The sequence below is a fragment of the Polyergus mexicanus genome, unplaced genomic scaffold (assembly GCF_030449975.1).
Source record: "Polyergus mexicanus isolate NDT 795.1 unplaced genomic scaffold, iyPolMexi1.0 SCAF_25, whole genome shotgun sequence".
NCBI lineage: Eukaryota > Metazoa > Arthropoda > Insecta > Hymenoptera > Formicidae > Polyergus > Polyergus mexicanus.
This window is the reverse complement of record NW_027223345.1, coordinates 1,234,607-1,245,213: the sequence shown is the minus strand read 5'-3', so window position 1 is coordinate 1,245,213 and position 10,607 is coordinate 1,234,607.

The window sequence follows — 10,607 nt, the reverse complement described above, 5'->3', positions numbered from 1 at the left end:
CAAGCCTTAATTAATGATCGGATCCTGATGAGAGTACATCCGATCAAGATCTGAGATGTTTGGTAACGCAATGCCCCTATCGAGAATTGATCTGAGGATCTTACCGGGAATCTAGTTTATATAATCGAGATTCTTATCGGGTGATTATGAGATATAAGTTTATTCATTATATAACGCAAGTGAATGTAATACAAATAATTTTGATAAAGTTTATATATATTTATATAATCTAGCGATGCATATTGATTTAACATGTTTCATAAATGTAATAAAACGGAACAAACATAAACAAAGTAATACCTTTTAGTACGTACAATCCTTCACATTATTGAACATTATAGAGTTTTGAATATCTCTTTTTAATGGTAAAAAATTATATTTTTTAAAAGAATGCGAGATAACATCTGAAACACCTCAATGAATTTTCATATTCACATTAAGGCATTCCTGAGAAGGTTCCGACTTTATTAGGTCGGATTAAATCCCGACCAAAATGACTTTGTTAGCTGGTAATAAAAAAAAGTTTATTTGGTCCCGTTCATGCCCTATTCGGGCCAAACCTACTGGACCCGAAGAAAACCTTATCAAGGTACATCGGATATACTTCTACTCGGATAGATCGAGTAGGAAAATTCTGTATTATTCTGCAATTTTTGCAATAATTATAGAGACATTCATTTTAAAACAACTACCAATTCGCGCGAGTACAAGCGCATACCGAGAAGAGACATTTTAGGTCCAGTTGCACCGATGTTACTTTGGCTATAAGCAAGCCTCAAAATATTTGGTTTTGGTCTGTAATAATAACCAATATTATTTGGCTTTTGTTTTCAGACTTTAGACTATAATTTAATCATCAATTTACTTATATTTAATAACATTTTTTTTCCATTACTATAATGCATACCTAATCATTGATCAAATTTTATCCTTTATTTCAGCAATCATGTATATGTGTAGTAAAACTACTAACTTTAAGAATCTTGATTCTTAATTTTTTGCAATAGAAAATGCAATATAAAATAGATTATTCGTTCATTTAAATTAGCATGTTACACGTGGTATCAAGATTTATCAGATGCACATATATATTTAAATATTTAAATAAATCAAAGTAAATATGATTCGAAGTAGAGAATGTAATATAAAATACATTATTCATTCAATTTAAATTAGCATGTTACACGTGGTATCACAATTTATAGGATATACGCATTTTGAATATTTAATTAGATCAAAATAAATACAATGATGAAAGAGTATATTTCAATATTGCAACACGCACTTCTATTGTGTTTCAAGGAAATATTTTAGATCATATATCTTGATTAAATTATAATATGTAAAACTATTATAAATTGTAAAGCATCACGAAATTATATTATTATTTATATGTACATATAAAATATATATCTTATTATTGCATTTGCTGATCGAATCGTTTTAAAGAAATATAGCATCTCGTTGAAAAATGGTAAAAATTGTTTTCTTGTAATAAATGTCGGTAAACCTATGGAAAACTCATCCATATGAAATAATGGATAAGAATACCCAATTCTTATGTATTTTTGCCTCCTGAACACGAATATAAAACTTAAAAATGGCGTTCGAACTCGCAATTCGACGAAAAACGCAAAAATCCAACCAAACGCGAAAATCCAATCTATGTCCGAGGGATGCATTTTTATTGGTAATAATTCATACCTGGAATATAGGTTTGGGTTAGGTTATATCTTCCAGAACTGATGCCCACTCGTTGGGTGGGGGGGGGGGGGAGAGGGCGAAATCCACTCTGTCCATGCATATACTTTACAACGCGACGCAAAGTCCACCTCACAATGTTGCATGGATGGAAAAGTGTATGCGTAGATGCAGTGACTTCCATCCTTCCCCCTCCTTTACGGGGGGCTTCCGAAACATAACCCAAACCTATATCCCAGGAGTAAATTATTACTAATAAAAATGCATCCCTCGGACATGAGTTGAATTTTCGAGTTTGGTTGGACTTCTGCGTTTTTCTTCGATTTGCGAGTCCGATCGCTATTTTTAAGTTTCATATTCGTGTTCAAGAGGCAAAAATAGATAAGAATTGGGTATTCTTACCCATTATTTCATATAGGTGGGTTTTCCGAAGGTTTACCTAAATGTCATTTATTCATCGAATCAAATAACAATTCAAACAGAAATTTTTCTTATGTTTAATACTTTTTATCTTTAATACTTTTCAGAATTCAGAATCAGATTTTTGGAATTATAATATGATTTAAGAATATTTTTATTTGCTTTTCTTTGATTTGTTAAGTAAGTTCAGTTGATTCATAAGATTTACAATATTTATAATTAGTTAAATAATTATAACTATTATAATGTTTTACAAATTATTGAACATTTTAATAAAAGGAATCATATTAATTCACAGTTCCATATAGGTTTCCAACTCCATGCGAGGCGAGGTCCACTACATCCCAGACAGCACAAAACATCCTCAGGATCATCCTGAATATGTCCGGGACGGTTCAGGATATTTGTAGGATGTTTTAAGATATTATTATAAATATATTTATAAAAATTTAATATGCATACATAATTATTTTTAGTTGTGTGGGCTATTTAATATAATTTAGAAATCTTAAGTATTATAATAAGTATTAATGTCCTATAAATGTCCACTGGATAACCCTTGGATGTCTGTAGGATATATCTGCCCTGTCTATTATATTGGATGTCTTTTGGATTTCCAGAGGACATATACATGTGCAATTAATTGTTAACATTAATTTCGTTTAATATTAATAATTGAATTTGATGCGCACATTTTCATATATCCAAAATTATTATTTATTTAATATTTCATGAGAAATGTTACTGTTCGCAACATTCCAAAAACTTTACAAACAATAGTATTCAACCGCTAGTTCGTTTGTTTACCGCTATGCGACACGCGAACTCGTATTTGAGATTTGGTCATGAGAATTATATAAAGCTTGCAAAGAGCAACTGACAGGAAATTACAAATGTAATTATTTTCTATCAGTTCAATTTCTGATGCAATCCCAATATAGGGAATTCAGATATTGGGTTGTTTAGAAAATATTACACAACTCAAACCCGGGAGCCAAACCTAAAATATTCATGTACAGCACGAAAGCCTCAAATATTAAAGAACGGTGAACTATTTTTAATATTAGATTTTTAATATTGGCAGTAAATAACACAAAATAATTTTAATTTATATTTAAATTTTAAAATTTGCTCCTTGAAACATACGAAAAATATCCCTAACATATCCTATAAAAATCCTTAGGATGTTCCACAGGATCTCCCTGGATTCTCCAGAGGTCAATATACGGCTATCATTTACTCTTCCTCAGGACATCCAGAGGAAATCTGAGGATTACAATGGGATATCCTGAGGATATCCTACATATATGTCCTGGATGCCCTTTGGATGTCCTAAGGACATCCTTGTGCTGTCTGGGATATCACTTTCGGTACGAAACGAGGTCTATTATCGTACTGTTTCACGTAGTTTATATTAAAAAAATAAAAAATATTATTTGAACATAGGTTGTACATATAGTACAATTCTTAATAAGATACAAGCATTTTTATAAATCTTTATATACTATTTAAGGGAATCCAAAAGCGACGAGCGAACTCTGATGAGTTAGCGCAAATTCATCTAAACAAAACTAAAATTGTCGGTATTATCGACACAATTATCGATAATACCGACAATTTTGGTTCTGCTGTTACCAATACTAATATTTATGCATGATTTATGCGTGTTATTAAAAGCAACTTCGCATTGTATTCAATATGTTGAAATTAGACAACATTGTGTATTTCTACTGTTCTATTGTCTCGCACGCGCGCACGCGTATCTAAGCGTATCTAAGCGTATAGATAACAGTATAATATACCCAGCAAGCAAAATGATGCAAACTTTGCACAAAGTTCGCAGCAAACCCGAGCATGTCTTTACAGCAAAATTGTAACAAGGTGTGTCCGGATAAAGCTTAGCTTTTGCTGGCAAGGCTTGTCGCAATAGTGTGATGCACATTTTACGCAAATAATAGAGCAAACCTTGCCGTGTACGGCATGATAGCAAATTTGTGATAATTCTCTGTATAGGATGATTCAGAAACTCTGCGACAAACTCTGAGGAACGATAAATCTCGCAGAGAGGAATATTTTTTGTGAAGCAATCTATCATGTTTTCTGACGCGTCATTTAAGAATATGCGACCGAGCAGACAAGAGTCTTAGGTGGCATTTATTATAATTATGAGATGATGATAATATATAAATAATTGAAAATGAATTCATAATATAATGAATATATGAATTTTATATATATATATATATATATATATATATATATATTTACATTTTAAGTAAACAATAAACGAATGATTTAAACTTTTTTAGACATTTATCTGTCCGATTTAAGAGAGATAATCAGTCTAATATCTTAATTCCCTATGTTTGGGATTGTATCAGTAATTGAACTGATAGAAATAATTATATTTTTAATCTTCTGTCACTTGCTTTTTGCAACCTTTATATAAAATTTATTATAAAATTTATTATAAATTTATATTAAATTTATTATAAAATTATTATAAAAATTAAATACGAGATGGATGCATATAGCGCGTCGCATAACGATGAACAAACGAACTATCGGCTGAATACTATATTTTTGTAAAGTTTGTAATAAAGTAAAGTTGTAAATTTGCTGTCATGCCATGCATGGCAAGGTTTGCTCTGTTATTTGCGTGAATTTTGCATCTCGTTGTGCCAGAGTATACTTTGTTATGTTCTTTTCGTAAATATGTTATCATATTGTGTACAATAAGGTTTGCTCTGTTCTTGTCGTAAATTTGCTATTATAGCGTGTATAACAAAATTTGCTACTAATTGATGTAAAGTTTGTGTTACACCGTGAATAGCATCATACGTGTTCTTCTTTGCGTAAAATTTACGCAAGCCTTTTTCTATTATTTACAGCATCGTGAGACAAAAAATTTTGCCGTCAATTTGCTTCAAACTTTTTGACAAACCAAAACAAGACAAATGTTTGCTAAACAATTGTTGTGAAAATTAAAGCACACCTTGTCACAAAGCTTTGGTAAAACGTGATTTTAACATTCTTGGCTATCTGGGTATATGTAAATAGACGTGTCTGCCTTTATCACATATTTGAACACAATTTCACATTGTTCATACGGGCTATGTGTCTTCCCATATATCTTCCAAGAGGAATAATATTTGGCTGTGTATATAATATGTATATATATAATATGTACATAAACGTATACAGATGTATGTGTATGATATATACAATATATCAGGGTTGAGAACTAACGCGTTACCGTTACAGTTTTTTTTGGTAACGGATTGGCAACGGTGTTACTTTTCGTTGTCAGTAACGGTAACGGTAACGCCGTTACATTTTTTCAATAATGAGTAACGATTTTAACAGTTACTTTTATCGTTACTTTGTTTTTACTAATGGCTCTGGAACATAGAACGCGTCACGCGTTACGCATGATAAGAATGCCATAGCCAATCAATCGTCTCCTTATATTAAAGCCGCAAAGATGTCATCTAAATGATGATACCGTGGAGCATCAACTTCTCTTAAAAATAAATAAAACATTTTGATAAAATTTATTTGATAAAGAAAAGATTGTGATTTACCTTAAGAAATTAAGAATTTATATTATTATATAGTTTATTGTATGGTTTATATATATTATAAATTAATAAAGAAGTATAAAAATGTATAAACTTGGTATTTCTATATTAATATTAAGAATTCATGTATTAGTATTAATTATAATATACTAATTTAATATTATTAGGTGTACAACTTTGCTTCCGTCGTTTTTTCCCCGAAATTCGAGGCTTTATTGTAAAAAAACTGGTTATACATTTATGATTCAAAGTATTGTCCATCGCTGGCCACTTTTTGACTTTGACTCAAGTCTTTATTAAGTAATGCCTCCAATTCTGCATCTTCGAAAACCTTCTCTCTTCCACCGCTATGCCGGTCTTCGACGTGAAAATCACCGTTCTTGAAGCGTTGAAACCACTCACGACACGTTCTTTCACTAATAGCGGCTTCACCATAAGTATTTGAGAGCATTCGATGAGCCTCAGCCGCAGATTTCTTCATATTAAAGCAGAAAATTAAAACCTCCCGCAAATGACGAGAATTTAGCTCGTAAACTGACATTTTCAATCGAGAATAACTTTATGATGCAGACACAAATCGACTAATGTTTCTATGGGGTTATGTTGACAGATGCCCAAGTTTATTGCATGACGTCTATGATCTATTTATTTCGACCACTACTTACCGCTAAAGCCATCTATAGGAAAACGGAAGCAAAGTTGTACACCTAATACATATAATATATGTATCTGCATATTAAAGATAATATAGTTTATACAAAAAGAGTGTACGTATATATATGTTTATGTGTGTAATAAATCATGTTTATAAATTAATGATATATATATATATATATATATATATATATATATATATATATATATATATATATACAGGATGTCCCATTTTAAAGGACCCACTCAAATACCTCAGAAACATTGCGTTAAATCGAAAAATGTTTCAAACAAAAAATGGGTGGCTTCAAGTGGGCCATAAGATGGTGATAATGATTTGACCTGCGAAAATTATTTGAAGGTCATGTGAAGGTCAACTTTAAAATCTTAAATGGAAACTCCCATCTTTTAGTATTCTTGTAGCTGACATCGAGAGCTTTCCAAAACACTTTAATAAAGTGTTTTTTTATTAAGTACTTTTTGAGTTATTTTATATTTTAATCTGACATATTTTGATATAAAAAATTAAATACCTCGTAAAATATTTAGTTTTTGATAATTTTACCGTAATACTTCTATGTACAGAATAATGAGACAAATCAATTAGTATAAAAAAAAAATTGTTTTTAAGAAAATTATTTACAATGTATTTTTTTAAACAATTATTTGTTTTGTTTGGCACTAATTAATTTGTCTTATTATTCTGTACACAGAAGTATTACGGTAAAATTATCGAAAACTGAATATTTTACGAAATATTTTATTTTTTATATCAAAATATGTCAGATTAAAATATAAAATAACTCAAAAAGTACTTAATGAAAAAATACTTTATTATAGTGTTTTGGAAAGCTCTCGATATCAGCTATAAGAATACTAAATAAAAAGTGGGGATTTCCATTTAAGATTTTAAAGTTGACCTTCACATGACCTTCAAATGATTTTCCAAGGTCAAATCATTGTCACCATCTTATGGCCCCCTTGAAGCCACACAACTTTTGTTTGAAACATTTTTCAATTTAACGCAGTGTTTCTGAGATATTTGAGTGGGTCCTTTAAAATGGGACACCCTGTATATAGCATTTTAACAAATACTTACCATTTCTGTTTGTAAAAAGTTGTTAGCTTCGTATTATCATCAATAATACCATCATATTTTATATTCAAAATGTAACGTCCCGGTGATATCTGATATATAAAAAAAATCTCGAAACTTTCATTCGTATCATTATAAAAATATTTTACCGGATAAACAATTATTTCCTTATTGTACACGTGAAATCTTGGTGGATTATCAGTCACAATTATATCATTTATACATTTACTTTTTGAATACAATGTTAAATATTGTGTTGGTACAAGAATCTTAATGCTAATATTGCATTCGCTGTAGAAAATATTTAACTCGATATCTGGTACAGTAAGTTGGACATTATAATGCTCTGATATTATATTGTTAAGATTGAGTAAATGTTTTTCATATAATTCAATATGGGCATCAGTTAGAAAAGATTTCGCAGCAATAAATGTTAAACAGCTATTTAACAATAGTTTTAGGAATACCATATTAATTTTTGCCTCAGATACCTGCTGAAATATTCCTTTGTTAGAAAGAGAAGAAATAAGAAAACTAAACTTAGCACAGAACTTTCTTCCTTACCAAATTCATCTAATTGAGATAATATTTTCGATATATATATATATATCATTTATAAAATAAGCTTATATTTAGTTATAACCAAAATTTAAACAAATTATAACTATTAATTTAAAAATTGAAAACTTTTCAGCTTTAATGGAAAACCATATTGAATTTGCAACAAAGAAATTATATGATTCAATATATTATTTTATACATATTTTGAAAGTTACACGTTGTTTTGTTCCGCATATATCTGTCCTATATGATCGATACAATTCTTAGTTTATTTATTTTATGTTATATATACGTTTGGTCGTTACTTTAGTGAGATTAAAGATATCCAAACTTTAATACATCTTTTCATAAATAAATTGAATCAAATTAATTATTTTCTTAATTATTTCCTCAATTTTTCTTATTTTTATATTTATCACAATATATATATTATATTTAACAACATATTTTAATATTTATACTAATTTATATTTTAATATTTATACTATATGTACAATAACATATATTGTATATTTAACTATATGTTGTTATTATATAGTTATTTTGTATTTTTAATGTATTATTAAATAGCAAATAAACACCTTTTTAACATTATATTTAATCTCTGTGATGTAAAATAAATGTAATCTTAAATATATGCCAGTAGTATCAATTTCTAATAGTAATCAATTTCTGATAGTACCTCTGATGTAAAATAAATACAAATCTTAAAAAGATTTTAAGCCTAGATATTTAAACACGTATGAGAGAGAGAGAAAGAGAAGAAGAAAAGGAAGAAGATAGAAGTGTTTGATTTCTAATAACTCACCCTATATATTGAGACACATGTACCGAATTGTATGCAGATATATATATACGTCTCTTTGTGATAATTAATTGGAATAAATCAGCGCATTACTATCTATGTGATCTCCACGATTTTACCATCCCAAAAGATTATCAAAGACTAACAGTGTTTGGTATACGACATTACAATAAATAGGTACGTTATGTCAACAACTTCTAAAATCGTTAATACGTATCTTGTTGATCAATCAAAGTTCAAATACTAAGCATATAATCAAATTCATATTTAAAATATAAATTTTGGATAATTTATTTCAAAATGCACGCAAGCTGTTAAACAAAAAATATTTTGCAGAGAGAGAGAGAGAGAGAGAGAGAGAGAGAGAGAGAGAGAGAGAGAGAGAGAGAGTTTAATCTTTCTAACATACTTTTACTAATAAACAGTGTTTAATTTATCACTTTACATATTTTCGTCATTTTTACCAAATTTATTAAACAATTTGTGTATACTTAAGATAGAATGTGTCCAAGCAAATAATTTTCCTTAATAATAGACATTTCTCTATTAAAATTCTGTATATTTTTATATTAGTATTAACATATGATTGAACATATTTAATGTATAAAATATTAAATAAAAAAGTTTATAGATATGATAGCAGATTTCGACTGTATTTCGATTATGTTATGTATTCACGCTGCTTAAAAAAAGTAATAAAAGGAAGAAAATGTATTATTAAGAAATATATTTTTAGACATCTTAAAAGTAATACATATTTAAGGTATTAAATGTATTGGAGATGTAATCGTATAGACAAAGATATCTGAAATTCTAAATTTTTAAATATCTATAATAATTTTTTTATCATAAATAAATACTATTTGGATATAATGTATAAAAAGTAATGTAAACTGATTACCTGATTGAATTATCCAGAAATGCTATTCAGAAGAAAAGTGTATAACCACATTTCTTTATTAAATATAAGAATAAGACTCTTAATATAAAAATCTATTAAAAATGGGATATAATAGCAATAAGAGCGCAATATTAAGGGTGCATAAAAGTTTATTGTAAAAACAACTTAATGTAATATAAATTAGGGTAGAGCGGACGTTTCGGCTAATCTTTTAATCATCATCAGCGCAATTAAAATTAAAATTAATCGGAAAATAGGTATCGCAAATTTTTACAAGGAAATCTCGCGAACTCGAAAATTCTGTTTTTGATGAAACTTTACAGACATGTAGGGGGTCAATAGATGAATTTAAAAATTTCCAGTTGTTGCCCAAAAACGGTTCTAAGGGGTAAAAGTAAAGCGGCTTTTTGCTTTTCTCGATATATTTCGAAAACTATTTGAGATATCAAAAAATGTTTTACACGAAAGTTTTATGGTAAAAACAATTTTATTTAACCACATTAACAAAAATTTTAAAAAATAATTTAAAACGAAAATTTTTTCAGAAATCTTTTAAAAAAATAATGTTTTCAAATGTTTATTAATGGAGTTAAATAGAGCTGCTTTTACTATAAAACTTTTGTATAGAACACTTTTTGATATCTTAAATAGTTTTTGAGATATATGGAGAAAAGCAAAAAGCCGCTCTATATATGAGGGGTGCTTTCACCTATTAGAACAGTTTTTGGGTAGCAACCAAAAATTTCTAAATTTATCTATTGACCCCCCCCCCCTACATGTCTGTAAAGTTTCAGCAAAATCAGAATTTCCGAGTTTGCGAGGTTCCCTTGTTAATCGATTAACCGCAAAAACCGTACAACCAAGATCTCTCAATCGTCATGATATATT